The sequence below is a fragment of the Ambystoma mexicanum genome, chromosome 5p, assembly GCF_040938575.1.
Source record: "Ambystoma mexicanum isolate Mex_15411 chromosome 5p, UKY_AmexF1_1, whole genome shotgun sequence".
NCBI classification, from domain to species: Eukaryota; Metazoa; Chordata; class Amphibia; order Caudata; family Ambystomatidae; genus Ambystoma; species Ambystoma mexicanum.
Window position 1 is genome coordinate 1,340,907,681 of NC_090930.1, and position 20,466 is coordinate 1,340,928,146.

At 46.1% G+C, this 20,466-nt stretch overlaps 1 protein-coding gene across 2 annotated transcripts in view; it reads right to left on the minus strand.

Annotated features, from left to right (window-relative positions):
* The window catches only part of SEMA5A (semaphorin 5A), a 2,281,219-nt gene that overhangs the window by 1,682,915 nt on the left and 577,838 nt on the right, over positions 1–20,466 (minus strand). Inside the window, exon 3 of one of the 2 annotated variants that reach the window (XM_069613730.1) lies at positions 17,796–17,873. The exons of the other annotated variant lie outside the window; for it this stretch is intronic. The gene's annotated coding sequence lies outside the window, so the exon portion shown is untranslated. The remainder of the gene's footprint in view (positions 1–17,795; positions 17,874–20,466) is intronic. 2 annotated transcript variants of the gene reach the window in all.

A 20,466-nucleotide genomic window follows, 5' to 3' on the forward strand; every position in this document is an offset into this window, starting at 1 on the left:
TGCCTTGTATTTAGATTCCAGTGCTCCTGGGCAGGGAATGAAAAACCACTGTGTGATGAAGTGCTCGCGTGTGTGGTCTTAGATGGTATGCTTCCAACGCGCATTCTCCATCTGCTGCAGTTAAATATTGAAGTAGACTACTTATTTAAGAGGCACTTTTTAACTTTTCTCCTTTTTTTATTAAAAAAAATATGTAATACACAAAGAAAACAACTTTCACGCTACCCTTTATTATCAAACACTAGCAGGTGTACCCAGCACTGCCCGGGCTAAAAAGTAACCAAAGCTTTGACATGGTTTTCCACTGGTGAACAAACAGACATAAGAAATGACTAAATAGGTCTGTAATCTTTGGGAATGATTAGCATTGTCACTGAACACCTCAGTATACACAATGTTCCGTGTCTTTCCAATGGGGGCATAAACAAATCGATTTGAAACATGACTAGCTGCATCAAGCTGTTGTCTGGTTTGCCTTCGTTCTGGGGCCTCCAGCTATATTTGTTATGTCTGTCTGGCTGCATCAGCCTGTTTGGTTTGCCTTTGTTTTGGGGCCTCCTGCTGTCTTTGCGCTGTCTGTCTTGCTGCATCATCCTTTTGTGGGGTTTTCCTTAGTTGCGGGGTCTGCTACTGTCTTTGTGCTGCCTGTCTGGCTGCATCAGCTTGTTATTTGGTTTGCCTTTTTTCAGGGGTCTCCTGCTGTCTTTGTGCTGCCTGTCTGGCTGCATCAGCCTGTTATTTGGTTTGCCTTTTTTCAGGGGTCTCCTGCTGTCTTTGTGCTACCTGTCTGGCTGCATCAGCCTGTTGTTTGGTTTGCCTTTGTTCCGGGGTCTCCTGCTGTTTTTGCGCTACCTGTCTGGCTGCATCAGCCTGTTATCTGGCTTGTCTCTGTTCTAGTGTCTCCAAAAGTAGATAATCTCCTGGGTGGCATGAGGATTTAATTAAAGCTTTTTTGTCCCTCGGGATGTGTATTCTTGAGTGTCAAGAAGAGTAATTGTCTGTATTCTCTTGTCTTAATTTTCCCTGGTTTCTTGTACTAATGTTTGGCGCATGTTCAACCTTTATTATGGTAGTTCATTGAGGAAATTCTTAGCTTTTTTTATGGTCGTATGCCAAGCCAAACAGCCATGGTTGTTTGTTAAGCAAATTAAGCACCAGTTCTAAGTTCATTATTTCTAAGTTCATCCACCAGAGGCACCATTTCTGCAACTTTAAATTAGGGCAAATAAACATTAGTTGTAATTTTGTCCACCAGGGGCTCCACTTCAACAACGTTCACCCACACCATTAGATTCTTCTTAAAAATGTACCCATGTTGGACTCTTTTGGAGTCCTATAGATAGTTGCCCCTTAATTTATAGCGTACAAACATACAGACAGGCATACTGTAATGAAATGTCTTTTGTACTGCAGGAATATAGAGGTGTGTGTAGTGAATACACCACCTACTCAGCCCTCACACTTCTACAAACCAACAGTGATCTAAATCATAAAAGTAAAACAGGCACAGCTAAGAGATCTACCTCCTTCACCCTTTCTGGTAATTTGGGCAGAGGAAAAGCTATACTCTATAGAGGAGTGCAAATGTAATTAGGTATTTACCCAAACAGCAGCGCATCACAGCTAAAAATAAAAGGAATTTCCAATCAAGGTTCTAGAAAATGATGTATATACTTTAATTAAACACAACACCTGCAAGAAAACTGAATAGAAAAAATTTACAAAAACCCACCCCTGGGTAAGAACAGAATATGCAGAAAAGAGAGAATACAACACTATCAGTGAGAAAACATGGGTGAAAAGGCAATTTCAAAGTTCTTTGTAAAAAGACATGGTTTGTGGAAAAAAGTGCACAATTGGCCTAACCAGTCTCTAGGGCCCAAAATGGACCAAAGGGGCTGCTATGGGCTAATAGTACAGTAGTACCTTCTTAGTGCTTCGACAGGGGCCAAACTGAGCTTGTTGTCGTCCAAAAGTGATTCATGCGGACGAGTGGATCGTGAGGGCCATCAGAATCAGCTTGATTGTCAGTTTAAGGAGGCTGGTGACTGGATGTGCTGGCTGACTTGATCGGTTTGATGAAGCGCTCAAGGAGCTGTGGATCATGATGGCTATGTAACGCTCACCTGACTCCCACAGAGGCGCCGGTCTGATCTGGACTGCTGCGGCCTCCTGCAGCGTAATGCGTAGGGCCGAGATGTGTCATTTGTCGGGCCGGTAGGAGTACTCTTCTGTGAATGGAGAAAGGGGAATTAACCACCCGTGGAGTTGAGCGTAAATTCCCCCCACCCCTGTTGTTCTCCCCACTGACCACCTCTGATGTCTCCTCTAAAGTCTCACCTTATGGTTTGAAGGGGTGAGCTCTCCATCCTGCTTCGAGCGCAGGGGCGCGTGATGGAGCAGTTGCTCCACTGGTCGAAGGAATTGGTGAGTTCCAGGGCTATTTTGACTCACCCGGCAAGACGCCGTAAGTATGCAGTTCGTAAGAGTTCAAATGCCTGACCATCACTCCTATCCAATCCTGTAAACTGTGGTCTTCTCCTTTATTCAGGTGCTGAGAGAAAACCAGAGTCGAGGAGTTATACCTCCGGCGGTAAAATTAGGTAAGTCTATGGCGGGAGGTGGCTCCCCTTGATTGCTCTTTTGATTCACCCTGTTGTGCTTTTGTTTCCCTTTAGGGGCCGGGGTACGGCGATGGTGCAGTGGGAGCTGCGCCGACCCGAGGAGAGGAATGGATCCCCCGGTGGTAAATCAGGTAGGTCTTAGGGTGGTAAGCAGTATTCCTCTATATGTTCCCTTGGCTCACCTTATTGTCTTTATCTACGCCTAGGTGCTGGAATGTGGCGGGAATATGCAGGGGGCTGCGGTGAAACGTGAAGATGCTGCAAGGAACGGTGAGTGCAGCGCGGCGCTGCTGCTGGCGATGCAACGTGTTTAAAAATAAAGTCTTTCCTTTGGTTCGACGATGCAATGGCTCTGGAATCAGGTAAGAAGCTGGTAAATGTTCTGGTTCTAACCTTTCTCCTTCTTTCTCTTGTTTCTAGGTGCTCCGGGTTTGAGGCGGCGTGGCTGAAGTCTGGATGCTGCTGCAGGCACGGTGAGCATTACGCTGCTGGATGCAGAATAACGCGAATCGTGTGCTGCTCTTCGGGCGTGGTTTAAATAGCCTCCAAAGTAGTTCCAGGTAAGTATTCCTCCACCGCCACACCAGAGTGGCAAAAGAGTCCCTAGGTAAAGTAGTCCCTTCTAGGCCTCTTGAGGGCTTGGATCCCTTGCAGGATGGTCTGCATCAGGTAAGTCCAGGTAAGTTTTCCCCTTATGAGCCTGGCGCCTATGGCGCCAGGACTGAAGTCTCATATGAGCCTGGCGCCAAAGGCGCCAGGACTGTGTCCAGATGGCCCCTAACAGGGGTTGCTGGGCCTTTCCCCGGGAACGTGATGCCTGCGTCCGGGGCTGCTGGACCTGGTCTGGTTCCCCGGGGTAGGCATCATTACAGGCCACCAAGGTTGGTTCGATGGTCTAGTAAATGGAGATGACGAAGGCAACTGGATGCGCAGGATCAGTTCAAGTGGAACCACAATGTGCAGTTCAACTGCCTATAACGATTGGCAGCGAACATGGTGGCACATCGAGCAGCGGTTTGAAAGCGGCAAATGGAACACAGAGCTTGTGGTTCGAGCCAAGGCGATGATGCGCTCAGCTAGCATGGCGGGGTGGCAAAGAGGTTTTAATGTGCAGTTCGAGTTTGAATAGCTTGGTTAATGCCAAAGGAAGGTCTGGAGTATCCTTCTGGTTCGGGAGCCACTGAACTTGGCTCTACAACAGTTTGTCCGGTTTGATGCAATGAAACACATGGCTCTGGGCTGGCCTGGCTCTCAGGATGCTCTGAGTCCCCCTCTGGGGTGTCAGGGACAGGTTCAGTCCTTGTTCTTAGGCTTTCAACAAGGAAGGCTGGTGCAGACCTTCAGGGGTCCTTCACCAAAGTGAAGTCCTGGCAGCAGTACAACTGGCAGAGATGCATCTCTTGTTCTAGCAGCAGGTTCACCCCCAATGTGCCCTGTGGGTGGCTAGGAAACACAGCTCCCCTTTGCCTTCGACACTCAGTCTTCACCTCACTGGTGAAGGGCTCTGTAAAGTCAACTCTGCCAACAGAGGTCCAATGAAATTCTTCTTAGGCGTTTGTTCCAATGTGAATTTGAGAAGTGGTGGGAGACCCCTTCTTTAAAAGGCAAAAGCCCCCAGGTGATTGGACTAAAGCCAGCCTGCTTTAAGAGTCCAATCCCTGTCCATGGAACTATTGGACTGTGTCTTCTGACATCACACCCAAAGTGCTTTGTGCCACAGGAAGTGGGGGACAGGAAGGAAAGATAGAGGCTGAGAGACCCAGGATGGTGGAGCTTTCCTCCAGTTGACAAGTGCTCACTCTGCCCACACTAATCCACCAGTCCCTTGTCAATAGAGTCAAAGGCAATTAGATATGCAGCACCTTTGTGTAAGGCTACTCCTGTGTGACTGGGGCGTTCCATTGATTCCTGTTCACAGACCCGCTTCCTGTGGAGTAGCTGTCTTCTGGGGAAGGTGTTACCTGCCCCTGCAAAAGGAACAGAGAGGGAAAATCCCCCAAGGATACTGTCTTGCTAACAGTACTAGATACATTCTTGTCTGGTGAGAATGCACACTGTCCTTTTACAACTGGGCTGGGCTCACAGGGGCGACACATGTGTGTTATTAAACTGTTGTGGCTGTAATCATTATTTGAGTTACTATCCACCATACCCCAGTTATGGATAATATTTAAAGATGTATCTGACACCAGAATATTAAGTTTTGGTACAGGAGTACATGTCCTAAATGCCACCCCTGCGCTGCAGTGTCTTGGCTGTCACTGAAGATCGGCACCTGTGTCCTCTGAACCTGCTATGTGACACTGAAAGCAGGTGCTGCATATCAGGCCACTGATGCAGCAGGGCACATATATACATGATTTTGCCATGGAAGCTTCTACACCCTTGCCAGAGGGCAATTCCTCTCAGACACTTTCAATGTATACATATCTTACTATTTAGTGGACAGCCATGTTTGTCTGAAGCTATCCTATCCACTTCGCCTGTTTTCACTGCTAGAGGGAGCTGTTGCCTTATGTATACATCAATAAGACTTCATGGTCATCTTCCAAGCGAACAAAATGTGTATTTCAACAATGATAACATGCAATTAGCTGCAGGAAAAGCCAGAGACAGGGATACCACTTTAACAGCATACTTCAAGTTGCTTACAATAAAAAAATACATATATTTAAAAAAACATATAAACAGAAATTCATTTGATTAAGCACTATTTCTCTAACAAAACAAATTACTTTGTTAATGTACTTATTAATTATGTAATTATTCATTGCAATATTTGTTGGTAAGTATTTTTATATCAATACAATGCGTCATGTACGTTTTAAACTTTATTTGAGTTCAATTTATGGTATTTTATGATCTCATGTCTTCTTTGAATCATACTGCATGTGAATTGTATTACTCGGACATCCCTCAACATTATATATTTGAGTCCAAAACAAGCAAGTGGAATCCAAGACATTGAGGAACAAATACAACAATTGGCTGTATGTACTATGTTGAACTTTCAATGGATTCTGTTAGATTTTTACTACTCCTCCACGTAAAAGGATCAATTTTCTTTCAACATAAATTATGTTAAAATACACCACATAATATATTTACACTCTGAAAATGTCTTCCTTTACTCACATTAAGGCTTTTCCACTCATATATATATATATATATTTATATATATGGGATACATTACTCACCGTAATCGTATTTCTGATGCTTGTATCTGCTTAGATTCACATGCTGTGCATAGGCCGACAACTAGTGGAAGCTGCGGAGTATTACAGTTTGTTTTTCGAAAGTCGAAAAAGGGCGTCGACACAGGGCGTGCCAGTAATACTATCCCTAGTGTGACGTCCACTGTACCCATGATCCCTCACGCGTCTAGGATCCCCAGATTGTGTTTTTCCTGACATGAGGTAGCATGAGGAGTAGCGTGAGTACAGATAGTCCAAGCAGATAGACAGAAAGGTAAGACTACAAGCAACCATGCGCCTTCTCTCGGAGGGGAGGAAGGGTGGGTCGCATGTGAATCTAAGCAGATACAAGCATCAGAAATACGATTACGGTGAGTAATGTATCCCTTCTGAGGCTTGTGGAATCTGCTTAGATCACATGCTGTGCATAGATTAGCGAGCAGTACCAGAAGAAGGAGGTGGGATGTGAGAAGGGTCATGAGCAAACAGGTGTCTTAGAACCGCTTGTCCCACTTGTGTATCTGTCTTGGAATGAGTGTCAATGCAGTAATGCTGAGTAAAAGTGTGAATAGAGCTCCAAGTAGCTGCTTTGCAAATGGTGTCGAGGGGAACATTTGCAATGAAAGCCAGAGTGGCCCCAATGCCTCTAGTAGAGTGGGCCCTTGGTGTAAACGGCAGAGTCTTTTCAGAAAGAGAGTAACACAGCTGTATACAGTTGATAATCCACTTAGAGATAGCGCCCTTAGAGACGCGATCCCCCTCTCTGCCTGTAGCTACGGAGACAAACAGTTGATCTGTTTTCCTTAGCGGTCTGGTTTTATTTACATAGTATAAGACCGCCCTACGCACATCTAGGGTGTGTAGTTTCACCTCAGCCGAGCTTTGTGGGTTTTGGAAGAAAGCCGGAAGCTCGATGGACTGGTTTACATGGAACTTGGATATGAATTTAGGTGAGAACCTAGGGTGTGTGCGTAAAACCAGTTTGTCCTTGTGGATAGTAAAGAAAGGATCTTGCACTGACAGAGCCTGAATTTCACTGACCCTTCTTATGGAGGTAATGGCTACTAAGAAGGCCGTTTTATAAGTCAGGTGTTTGAGACTACTTTTATGCATGGGTTCGAAGGGGGGCCCCATGAGCTTAGCTAGCACCACGTTGAGGTCCCATCCTGGCGGTGGGTTCGAAATAGGAGGGTGAAGTCTCTTTACTCCTTCCATGAAGGCTTTAACCACTGGTACTTTCCACCACGAGACCCTGTTATGGGATGTGGTGTAAGCCGAGAGGGCTGCCAGGTGTACTTTCAGAGAGTTAAAAACCAACCCTGCATCCAGCAGGTGGAGCATGTATGTTACAACGTTGGAAGGAGTGCAATCAACCGGGTTGATTTGTTTATTCTGGCACCAGATAACGAATCTTTTCCACTTGTCAAAGTAACAGTGTCTTGTATTTGGTTTCCTGGACTCTTTTAGAATGTCCATACACCTCTGTGGTAATTTGAGATGTCCAAACTCTATGACTTCAGGAGCCATGCTGCTAGGTTCATAGAGTTGGGTTTCTGATGCAGTGTTTGACCTTGTTGCTGGGACAGAAGGTTGTACCAGGCTGGGAGTCTGATGGGGTTGCACACCGCCATCCTGCGTAGGTGTGGAAACCATGGTTGTCTCGCCCACATGGGAGCAACTAGGATGAGCGTCATTGATTCCTTGTTCATCTTGCACACCACCTTCCTGATGAGAGGAGTTGGTGGAAAAGTGTACGCAAACCTCCCTGACCAGTTCATCCACAAGGCATTCCCCTGGGAGTCCGTTTGGGGGAACCTGGATGCAAATCCTGGGCATTGTTTGTTTTCGCTTGTGGTGAATAGGTCTATAGTGGGGAAACCCCACTGAGAGAAGAGATGTTCTACTACGTCTCTGTGAAGGACCCATTCGTGTTCTTCTGGGAGGGGGTCTCTGCTTAGAGCATCCGCTAGGGAATTAAGCTCCCCTGGAACATGTTGCGATGACAGGAAGATGTTCCGTCTGAGTGCCCATATCCATATTTTCTGGGCAAGCTTGGACAGATTTGGCGAACGAGTCCCTCCTTGCTTGTTCAGATAGAACATGGCTGTCGTGCTGTCCGTCCTGATTTGCACCGACAAGTTCAGTAGATGGGGCTCGAACGCCTGCAGCGCTCGGAATACTGCCAGAAGCTCTAGCAGATTGATGTGGTTCTTGGCTACTGAGTGAGACCAGAGACCCTGCGCTGTGTGGTGGAGATGGTGAGCTCCCCAACCAGTCAGGCATGCGTCTGTAGTAACCACTGCCTGTACTTCGGGATCGTAAAAGGGTTTCCCCTTTGCGATATTCTCTCTTGTCCACCAGTGTAGGCTCTGTACGAGTGTTGGCGAAACGACCACTAGATCGTCCCACTGACCACTTGCCTGAGACCACTGTTTCGCCAACCATTCCTGCATGGGACGCATGCGCAGACGCGCGTGGGGGACCAGGTAAATGCATGACGCCATCATGCCCAGTAACCGCATAGCTTTGCGTACTGTTATCTGTTGACCTGACTGATAATGCGGAATTTGCAGAAGTATATTCCGAATTCTTTCTTCCGAAGGGAAGGTCAATTCTCTCTGAGTATCTAGGATCGCTCCTAGAAACTGTTTTGAGGTGCTTGGCACCAGACTTGACTTCTTCTCGTTGATAGAGAAGCCTAATTCGTGGAGGAGGTCGATAGTCCTCTGAATGTTTGATCTGCAGATTCCTGGGGTTTCCCCCGTTATGAGCCAGTCGTCTAGATAAGGGTACACTGGGATTGCCTCCCTGCGTAGGTGTGCAGCTGCCACCGCCAGTACCTTGGTGAATACCCTTGGTGCTGAAGCTATCCCGAAGGGCAGTACCTTGAATTGGTAGTGGCGACTGTCCACCTTGAAGCGCAAGTATTTTCTGTGCGCCGGGAGCATGGAAATATGAAAATAGGCATCTTTCATATCCAAGGTTGCCATGTAATCCCCCTTTTTTAGGAGTGGGATTACCTCTTGTAGCGTGGTCATACGGAATTTTTGGGGCTTGACATACTTGTTGGCAGGCCGTAAGTCCAATACTGGGCGCATTGTTAAATCTTTCTTTGGCACAAGGAAGTAAGTTGAATAGATACCCTTGTTTACCTGGTGTCCTGGGACGAGTTCTAGCGCGTCCTTTAGGAGCAGATTGTAGACTTCCTCGAGGAGGATCTTTTGATGTTCCAAAGAGTGGACCTTTTGTCTTGGAGGGTGGTTTAGGGGACGTTGCAGTAATTCTATACAGTACCCCTTGGATACTGTCGACAGCACCCATCTGTCGGATGTTATCCCTTCCCATGCCTGGGTGAAGCTGGATATTCGTCCCCCTACTGGGGTTGCATGGGAAGGGACCCTGAAATGAGCGTCACTGCTTCGGTGGAGGCGTGCCGCCTCCTTTACTGGGGCTGCCTCTGCCTCTACCACGTCCTCTTCTACTAGCCCTACCATACCCCTGGGTAGACTGTTGTGAGTTGGTGTTCCACTGTGTACCCTGGGTGTGGGAATAGCTATTACCTCTATTGGAATTTTGGCCGCGGGGGCGACGAAAATTGCCGTTCCCTCTTTGGTTAGGTGGTTTAGTAGTTAACTGGCCAAGGGATTTGAGGGTGTCGAATTCCTCCTTAGCGTTTTTTAGTGCATCCTCGACTGCCTTTCCAAACAGGAGATCACTTTCCACTGGTTTGTCTAAGAGTGCAGCTTGTGTTTCTGCTCTGAATCCCGACTGCCTCAACCAAGCATGTCTTTTGATGACAGTCCCCTCTGCTATAATTCTACCCGCATTGTCTGCGGCGTCTAAAGTTGCTTTTAAAATGCAGCCTGAGACGTTTCTTCCCTCTGCACAAATGCGAGCTAGCTGGCCTTTAAGGGGTTCGGGAGCGGAATCTATTAGTGCTGCCACTTCTTCCCACTGATGGCAGTTGTAGCTGGCCAACAGTGTGGTGGAATTCGCGATTCTGGTTTGGTAGGCTGCCGTGGAAGCTACTTTTCTACCAAAACCATAGAGTTTCTTACTTTCCTTGTCGGGGGGAGCCTCCGAGGAAGATAATGGGGTTCCAGCTCTCTTGCGAGTGTTAGTTACGACTAGAGAGTCTGGCTTAAGTTGGCCTCTAATATATAGAGGGTCCGACTGGGCTGCTTTAAACAGCTTCTCTACTCTCGGGTTTACAGGTCTTGTCAAGTTTGGGTTGACAAGGGATGGTGCTATTCTGCGTTCAATAGATTTCAGGATGGGAATGGTCTGGGCTACTGTCTTCCTTTCCCCTATTAGTTCCTCCGCGAAGTCCCTCTCTTCTTGGACACCTTGTGTGTCTATGTGGAAGTGGTTAGCTGCCCGAGAGAGCAGTTCATTTAGGAGGGGCTGATTATCTATTGGGGAATCAGACACTGGGGCTTCCCTTTCGACTGGTGAGTCCATTCTGAAAATATCTGGGCTATTTTCTGGCTCATCCTCGTCTTCGTCCTCCCCGTAATAGTCTGACACTGCGAGATCTTCTGGTGTCTCAAAATCCTGGCCCTCTATAAGGGAAGAGTCTCCTTGGCCTGTAGGGAAAAGGCAAGAATAGGGTTGGACCTCGAAGGGTTCTGAAGCCTTTACTGGTGTCTCGACCCGGGGCCTTTTATTTGACGGGATAGGGTCCCTTGAACCTGAGGGAGAAGATTCCTGAGGGTTTAAAGCTATTAGTTGGTCAGGGTGTCTTTCGAAGAAATTTGCTAAGGAGGACATCCTTGACATTACTCTGTCAATGTCCTCGCATGACCAGAGTTTAGAGCTTGGGGTGACCCTGCTGGAACTCTCTAAGGACTGTCCCTGAGAAGACTTGGACGGGGAAGTCAGTTCTATTGTTGTGGGGGATTGCAAGGGTTGTTTCCTTTGTTGCTTACCCCCTTCCCCGTGGGTGGAAGTGTGTTTACCCTTTCCCCTATCTTTCGACGCCTGGCGTCGAGGATCGGATGTGGAATCCCTGTGTTTCGAACTAGGCTTCGAAACTGGGCCCTCCTCACTCCCAAGAGATGTACCCTTTCCCTGGGGTGTGGGCTGGGGATGGAAGCCGTGTTCGTCTCCGGACGAGTGATCTTCCGTGATGTTAATGGGCGAGGCACTCTGTGCGAGTGTGGAGGCTTGCCTGACGTCGTGCGGCGACCTCGACCGGGACCGCCCAGAGGACGTCCTTTCGGACCGCTCCTTTTGTGCCTCTTTCCGAGGTTTCGACGACGTCGAATCTCGGGTGGGTTTTTTGTGTTTAGTGTGTGTATGTGTAACGCTCTTGTCGCCGGGGGACTTCCCCATAGTCGCCGGGACGGACGACCTTCCGAGGCCGGGGACGTGCGTTAGGCTGTCTTTCGACGCCTTGGTGCCCTCGCCGTCCGAAAGTCCGGCGTCGCTGCCGTCGCTGAAGGTACCCTCCGCCTCCATAGCTGCTAGCTTGGCGTGGTGGGCCCAACGCTTGGTGGAGCGGTCCTTAAGAGTTTGTGTCTTAAACCTGCAACCCGCCTCGGGGTGGTCTCTGGGCAGGCAAAGGTTGCACGTAGCGTGCTTATCTACCCAAGGGTATTTTTTATTACACTTGGGGCAAAACTGAAAGGGCGTACCCTCCATACGCGCCTGTGGGCAGCGGGCAAGTGTGTGTAGGTAAGAAGGTGTTTCTAACCGAGTGTGGAAGTGTACCACCCCCCACTCTCCCTACTGTAGGGCCGAGGCCAGCGGCCCAGGCCCGAGCCGAGGCGGAAGCCTCAAGGCCCAATCCGTCGGGTTTCGACGTTGATCTCCTCCCCGGTTCGGCGTCGAGATGCTGGTCGACGTAGGGGTGAGAAAATGGGGCAAATTAGAATTAGTTTTAAGTGTAAATATGGCAAAGCCAGGGAACTCCGATGAAGTGCTTCCGACCAGAATGGCGGAAAAAAACAATCTGGGGATCCTAGACGCGTGAGGGATCATGGGTACAGTGGACGTCACACTAGGGATAGTATTACTGGCACGCCCTGTGTCAACGCCCTTTTTCGACTTTCGAAAAACAAACTGTAATACTCCGCAGCTTCCACTAGATGTCGGCCTATGCACAGCATGTGATCTAAGCAGATTCCACAAGCCTCAGAAATATATATATATTTTAGATTACATAGCTTCTAATAGGGAAAGAGAGAAGTGTGTATGGATGAAGTCCCTGAACAGATGCATTAGGGATGAAACGTGCATGTAGACATAGAATGTAGTTTTTATGAATTTGGTCTGAGGCTTTGATGAGAGTATATAATTTTTGTAAATTTAAATAAAACTGTGTTGTGAAGTTGTTTTCTGAGCACTTAGATTGATTATGTCTAGGCACAGCACTTACTCTTTTTTCAAACATCTTTTCTATCACCTTGCCCTGCAGGTACATAGGTTGTATGAGATAGAACATTTTTAATTATGTTGACCACCGAAAATAATGCAAGTGCAAAATAAGTATATTTCAGTTCAGTTCAGTTCATCATGTTTATTCGGATATAAACACATTCATCAAACACAAACAAAACACAGATTAAAATTCATCAGTATACAAACTATAAATAAAACCTATTGCCATATCATAGTTACTACCCCATACACATACAATTAGAATCAAGAGATACAAGGTAATAAAACACAATCTTATCCCTTTAAAATCGCCTTTCTAATAGGCATAGCACTTTTCAAATAAGATGTCAAAGCCCATGCGGTCAGTTCTGATTCCGCCATCAGAAGCAAAAACAAAGGGGGCCTATAACAGCGTATGTCAGTGTGCTTCAGAATCTGCAGAATTGTAAGATTTCAGATGTTTATTTTTATGCAACGTGGGGAAAATAAAATCAAATGTTTAAATCCTCTCTTGCGGCCCCACACAACTGGGATCATTAGAGTATCCAGACCATTTTGCAGAGTTACCTCTCAGCAGTAAACAGTCAAATCTCACTCTCGTAATGAGCCAACTTTTTTGCTTTTTCGTGGCCCAGACGAGATACGGCTGTAAATCTGGGACCCTGCTAATCAGCCTATATTGACTATCCTGGTAGGTAGCCTGTACTAAGTAGGCCGTTAATCTAGGATCTGCGACGCACCGCCACCTTGTACACTCTCTGCTGCTGGGAAGATTCCACTACCGCAGGGGGAACTGAGCCTGAACATCACTAATGCACAAGAAGTCATTTACATACCTTAGCCAAGGAATGTTGTGCCAGGTTTCTTTTGCCAGCGTACTTCTTATTATGAAATGGCACAAAGTTGCATGGTTATTTACCCATATCCTTAACCAGAGATTACTAGGTGCAACAGCCCACTCATCCTCCCAATAGGCCATACCCAATTCCCCATTGACCAAGGCACAAGAGGATGAGCCCGGAAGCCCGAGGAGTTTTAAAAAAAATAACGATTTTGCTTTCCCTGCAATTCACCAGACTTCAAATAACCCCACAAGTATGCTCCACATAATGTGGGCGCCTTAATTTGTGTGGTATAAACCTTGAGGACAGATTGCAGATGTTGACCCTTGCACCTTAATTGGAAGCAAGATAAACCTGCCATATATTGGCTTATTTTCAGCGATTGTCTTTTCACATGGGCATTACCCGTCATTGGCTCCAAACACCTCACCCCCATATAATCAGATTCTGCTACCCTTGGGATAGTTTCCCCAACACAAACTATAAGACACATCTTAGCCTGCTTCTTCTTTCTGATACAGCCCATCACTGCCGATTTGATTGAATTAATATTTAGGCCCAAACCTGACATAAAAGAGGCATATGCATCGACCAGGGCCTGCAGGGCCTTTGGTGTTTTGGTCATGAGCACCATGTCGTCTGCATATGCCAACACCAGGAATACCCTGCCCCCCAAGCTCAGAAAGTCCACACCTGTTGCCACCAAAGCCTTCCACAAACTATTAATGTACAAGGTAAAGAGTATGGGGGCCAGCACATATCCCTGCCGAACCCCCATCCCCACCTTGAAACATTCTGAGCACCTACGCCCTGGTCCAATACAGACACTGGCTCCATTGTCTATATGGATCTCACAAAGCACCCTATGTATTACCTCAGGGCACCCCATAGACTCAAGCATAGCCCACAACTTCACTCTGTCTACTTTGTCAAAGGCCGTGCTTAAGTCCATAAAAGCAAGGTAGACTGCCCCCCCCCCTGCAAAACACAAAATTGAAGACCAATATATATAGGTTCAAAGCCTGCTCCATGGTGCCAAGTCCCGGTCGGAAACCAAATTGGATATCCTTCAGCAAGGCAGGTTTCAATATATCCTAAAAGGACACGACCAAACATTTTAAATAGGGTATCCAAGAGAGATATTGGACGATAGGAGGAGGGTGAAGTTGGATCTCCCTTTTTAAATATTGGGAAAATAATAGCAGATTTCCAAGAGGGCGGACAGTAACCTGTGCCTAGGCAGGCGTTAAAGGCTAGGGTCAGTACAGGTCCCCATAGATCGATCTGCTCCAGAAAAAGATCTGCCGGTACTGCGTCTGGTCCTGGATCTCTTCTGCGGGCCTGTGCCCCAATTGCTTTTGAGACCTCTTCTATTGAAAAGCGAAGTGTAGAACCACAACTCAGCCTCCCTTCTGGTTCACTACTAACACCAAACAATGAACTGAAATATGAAACCCAGTCGTCCGCTGCCACATGGGTACCCTTTTGGCACTCCTTCCCATTATAGGCTGGCCCCCATTTAACACATTCCCGAAAACCTTTGGCATCATCGGTCCTAATTGCCCCAAGGAACTCCTTCCACAATCCTTTCACACAGCTCATTTTTTCTATGTTTAATAGCCCTCGATAATTTGCTCTTGCTCGGACAATATTGCCTCTAGCAGACACCTCTGATTTTAGGGCAACTAAAAGAGCCTGTTTGGCCAACCTACAGGCCTGATCAAACCAACCCCTCCTCCCAGGATTCCCCTTTAATTTAAAAAAACTCGCAAATGCCTCCAGCATGGTCCTAAAAGAAAACACCACCACCTCAGGTTTTGCCGAATGCTCAAGAATTCCACACATTTCCATGGACAGCCCGGCGACAATATTTAAATGTAAACCCGAGGCTTGACATTTCCCCCAATTGATCTTTCTCAATGAGGCTGCTTCAATTGCATCCCGACATGTTACACTGTTTAATTGACCCTCCATTTCAAACCTTTAATTGTTAAAGCCAGAGGATTATGATCACTACTACCCTAGGTGATCACTTCAAAGCTCAATCTAAAGGGAGGCAAAAATAATCTACTGTTGAGGAGCCCAGATGATCGTGGAAAGTTATTTTTCCTGGAGTGTCCGGCTTGATGTGGGCCTTCACAGATGTCATGCCCCATTCGATAAACCAAGCACTTAGTTGGAGTCCTTTTGCACATACCCTGGGGTCCTCCAACTGAGGTTCCCGGACCTGTAAAGATAGATCCTCCAATGCCTTTTAAAGCTCTTTTGGAAATCCACCTCCCATTCTAAGATTGAAATCCCCCCCCCAGATGAGCCTATTATTAGTGCGCCCTTTGTCTGCCAGATATTTATCCACAAACCCCTTTACCTTCTTCCATCTATTCCCCCCACTTTGTGAGGGCTATTGTAGAAGTTTAGGATATCAAATGTATCACTACTACCAGGCGCACTAAACCTTAGGTATAGTAGGAAGTCCATCTGTGTCTCCCGCACCTCTATCCTACAATGTAGAGATACGTTGACCAGGGTGGCAAGACCCCCATAACACCTGATTTCTCAAAAGAGACATAACCATCCAATAGGGAGGTCTCTAGGGCCCATGTTTCCTGCAAGAGGATCATGTCATGAGACCTCAGGAGTTCCACATTATCTGCCTGCTCCAATTTATCCCTCATTCCAGCTATATTCCAGGATATAATCTTGGCATGGGGGCCTACCTCCTCCCGTTCATGGACTCTGCCCTCCAATCCATGCACACTAACAACCAAAGACTCTTTGACCCCACAGTATTGTGGGACAGCAAATCCCTCTGTCAATCCTGCTCATCTAGAGATGCTAGGGGATAAATCTGTGTCAACACAACGCTAGAGGGTATATTTGAAAAAATGAAAAAAGAACACAAATCCTTTTCGCTGAAATACACAATTCTGTTTTTGTGGATTTTACTTGAGCTGAAAAAGTGTAATCTGATGCGCAACTCCCCTATTTTTGATAGGTGTAGATTACACATTTTGCCAATTTATTAATGTACAAAATATGTATTATCAAACACTGATTTCTTGACCACATGAACAAATGAATACGTGTAAAGTGAGTGAAAACCAGAATATAGCAAACCTTTTCAATCATCACGTAGTTCTAGTAAACAATGTTGCCAGATTTCAATGTCAACCTTACCCCAGTTTCCCCAGTTTCAATATACTCCAAGCTCCTCCGACAAAAAATGTATCTTGTGACCCCAATAGCACTTTAAAGTCTTTTCGGCGACTCTTGTGGAATAGAATTCGTTTCCCCAAAAATGGTTGAACCAAATTCCACTTGACATTTCTTTCTGAACAAGGGGGCAGCACATCGTTCGACCTTTTTCCTAATAGTACGCAAGTCAACAATACCCCCTTGAAGAATCAAAGGACAGCCGGAAGCACCCCCCACTAATATTACAGGCAACATTAATATTATTCATGATAATATTATACAAAATAGTTTGTGACATTGCCATTTGTTGAGATTTTACTTCTGACGGCCCAGTAAATCATTGTCCCGATTGCCAGCATTGTGAAGTGGGTGAAGGTGACAATATTTCCCTGATGCGTTGGTGAAGCTAAGGAAGATGAATATACGGGCAAGACTAAGCACACAAATTATGTTTTCATGAGAGATCGGTGACTACTGACTGAGGAGGCCGGATGGAAAAGAGCAATTTCATCAGTCCCCCAAAACACGCTAAAGACCACCTTGAAAACTGTGTTCTGGATCACCAAACTATCGCATCTAAGGAACAGGGTGTTCAGACGTTTGGCCTTGCACCTTGCCTTTTTAAAGGCATTGCAGCCTGCTGCAATAAGCGCATAAAGTATTGAATTCAAATACTCCATTCTTACCCACAATGTATTTAACATTTTAAAAAAAGAGGCCCAATCCACTTGTCCTATTAGTGTGCTTATTACGATCGTCCAAGAATTGTCAGATAACCTTCTGACATCTGCTTCCACCTCACCCTCACAGAACGTGTGCTTCTGGAGCACATTATCACTGGACTTAAGAGAATCGAGAATCCTGTCGATTTCGGAAGAGCTCTCACATTGGGCTTGTGGGAGCACACTTGGACCTAATCTGGAAATCACTCTATGGGACATGGAATCCCTTCCTACCAGTATCATTGTCCAAGTCTATTCCTCCTTCTGCATGGGAATCTCGCAAATGCGGACTGGGCGTCTCCTCACCCTCACTTTTGTGAAATCTGCCTCATACTGCCACCCACATTACATACTACCTCAGTATTGCCAATGGCGCTTAGAAGTAATTTGTTTCGCATGAGTCGTTGGACACATTACCAATGACCAACTACCCATAAAGTAAAAACGAAAATAACAATTGCCTTTTTCTGGTTTTATCGCAGACTGAATTAATTTCAAGGGAGCATATTGAAACTATTGTAAAAGAACAAAACAAGTGCACAAAAGAACTGAGAGCAATGATCGCTTCACTCCATGGACTTTGCCAACTGCACGTGCTGGAACCAATTTCCTCCCACACGCACCTAGAACGTTGATTAGGACCTGAAGAGTTCATCAGACACAGTCCGCAACCAACGCCCACTTTAGAGAAATTAGCTTTGTAAAAAATTCTATAAGCGAATGTAACCGTGTTTCTTGTGTCCACGCCCTCCTTCATGTTTGCAGCGTACCTTTCAATACAACCCGACTCTGAACATGGTCCTTGAGTTCCAAGTCTTAAAAGGCTTCTGTACTCACCAAAATAGTGAGCTCTCTCTGCCAACGCTTCTCAGGAGTGGTGCATTATGCCAGCACCCGGGGTACCCAAACCATGTTCTGAGGAAGCAATGAAAAAAAGGAAGGGATAAGAGAAAAGGGAACAGGGGGTAGAGATTCACTGAACATCAGGCTGGGAAAGAGAAAGTAAAGACCACGGGAGGGGGGATGGTATTTGGGATCGTTGGCATGTGTCTCCACGCATGAACATGTTATCATGGAAGGCTGATTTCTGAAGGGAAATTAGATGGGTTGTTCTACCTTCCACCAGATCATTGTTTATATGTCAGTGCTTGAAAGTTTCATTTGGAGCAGCACATTTTAAAAATAACCCAAAGCCAATAGTAAAACCCAATCCTGACAAGTTGATGGGCACACAAAATACAATTAACTTATATTGTGAAAAGATGTGCAACATAAATCAACGATAAAGGAGAGGTTTGTACTGCCACAATGTATGCATACAAAAGAAGCAAAGAAGAAGCAACCTATTGTTGACTAAGATCGATAGCAATCAGCACATGGAAGAAAGCAGGATACCTGGAAACAGCTGTCTTCACTACACGCACTCCGAAACAACTTGTAATGTGTCATGATACAAACCACTGCTAAAATAAAAAATACAGGATAACACTGCGAGGGAAGGCGGTTATGTGGTAACATATAAACCACAGTAGAGGAACAGTGGGATGAAGTCTCTGCAGCGATCCTCGAGAGCAAATACCAGTGCCAATAAACCTGGCAATTATTAGTTGACAACACCCAAGGTGTTCACAGAAGTTTGAGGCGCTTGCCTGAAAAGTGGCTGAGAGAGGAATCTCACCAAGTGAGCGGCAGTTCTATGGTCTATGTAAGACCTCAAATCCAGGTATCATTAAAGGCTTTAGTAACAGTGCCATCCAAAAGCACGGGAGAAACAAAGGAAATGTTGCCATTTTATATTTGGTATCTTTTAAACTTTCTTCCAAAATGCACCAGTTCTCCTGGTGCTATATAACTTGTTATTCTGCACAGACACCCACTGAATACATTCGTACAATGGACCAATCCATTCTGCACTAGAAACCTTGCTTTGTAGGAAAATGTACTCTCCTGGACTGTGTCCTTTCCATCTGCGTCACAAACACCACGCGATCCCCTTGAAGGTGAACCCAGTAATCTACTAATTAAAAAGAATTAATAGAATAAGCAAATTGTCACTACATGTGGTTTACCGCGGCGGGTGGAGAGGAAGCAGCAGGGTCAATGTCGGTAAATTAAATCACATATCTTCACATATAAAACACCTACTCACACTGTTTGTTTGAAAATATGTAATTAGATTTCCTGGAAGACAATATAGATTGTGCTGTGTTCCTGTTAATATTGTGTTCTTATGCTTGTAACTTCCTTTCTATTTACTTCAACTTCTTTTTCTCTTAAAAACGTTTTTCCATCCTTCACCCCAAAGGGAAGCCTTAAAGCTTAGCCACGCTACCAGAATGAGAGCCACATGAATCTCAGAGATCCTTTGTGTGTCCTCTGTGACTTACAGGAGGCGTAGGTGTTGTGGAAGTGCAAGTTTAGCGCAAGAAACTCTACTTTAGTCGGCTAGTAGGACAGCGATCTCACGCAATTGTATAGTCTCATCTTGGTGAAATTAAAAGCATCTTTGGGCCTCATTATAAGTGTGCTGGTCCGGAAACAGCGGTTACCAGCACCATTGTTTCCAGACCGGCACACTACAACTCTGCCGGATGGTTGCCCTCCAGCCCGGCAGGTCAGACCTGCTGGGCGGGACGTAACCCGCCCGCAGAGTTTTCACAGGAGCACCGGCACCATTATCAACGGTCCCCGTGCTCCGGTGTCCCCATTCCCATAGGACTCTCTGGGAATGGGGACTAACGAAATTGCCGGCGCCTGACTTCAAGGCCGCCAGACTTGGAACAACCCCGTGGCACTGAGAAGTCAGGCACCTGTAATCTTTTACAGGTCCGGTGGCAATCTGCCGGTAGCACCGGCAGGGTTACTGCTGGACTCGTAATGAGGCCCATTGTTTTTTTCCGGGACAGCATATGTTAATGGTGAAAAGCCTCTAACACATCATGGCTTTGTGTGTTCTTTTGCTCTCATATTCTATGAACAGGTAATGTATATGTCTTTCAAATGGACAATAGCAGCGCACAGAGGCGTCATTTGGAGGTTGCTACCCCCGTGCCAAAATGAATGCATTGTTGTAATATGTCTACCTTTCCCATCTCAATTTCCTGCTGTTCAGGATGTTTGTTTGCATTTATGAGGCAATGAGTGCAGAGTGCGGGATGCCGTGTGAGTGTGCTGCTTTCTCTGTGCCTCTCTAAATTCTTCAATACAGTCATAAACCCTCCCAATGGTATGATTTTGCCAACCTCTGAAGCCTGAAAGGTAGATCCATGCAGACTTGACATGTGGCCAACTTTGCACCAGAACTGCAGATTAACTGGCCTGCTGTTAAATCTTAGTTACCAGTTTAATGGTATCCACTACAGAGTGTAATTTGCTTTCTGAGTTTGAGAACATTCAGACGCGTAATTGCTCATTTTACTGTAGCCGGTAAAATAGCTATAGCTGGTAAGATAGCTCAGTGGGTTGAGTGCTCGCTGCTGTGTGGTGTGTGTAACGACAGGTTTCAGCT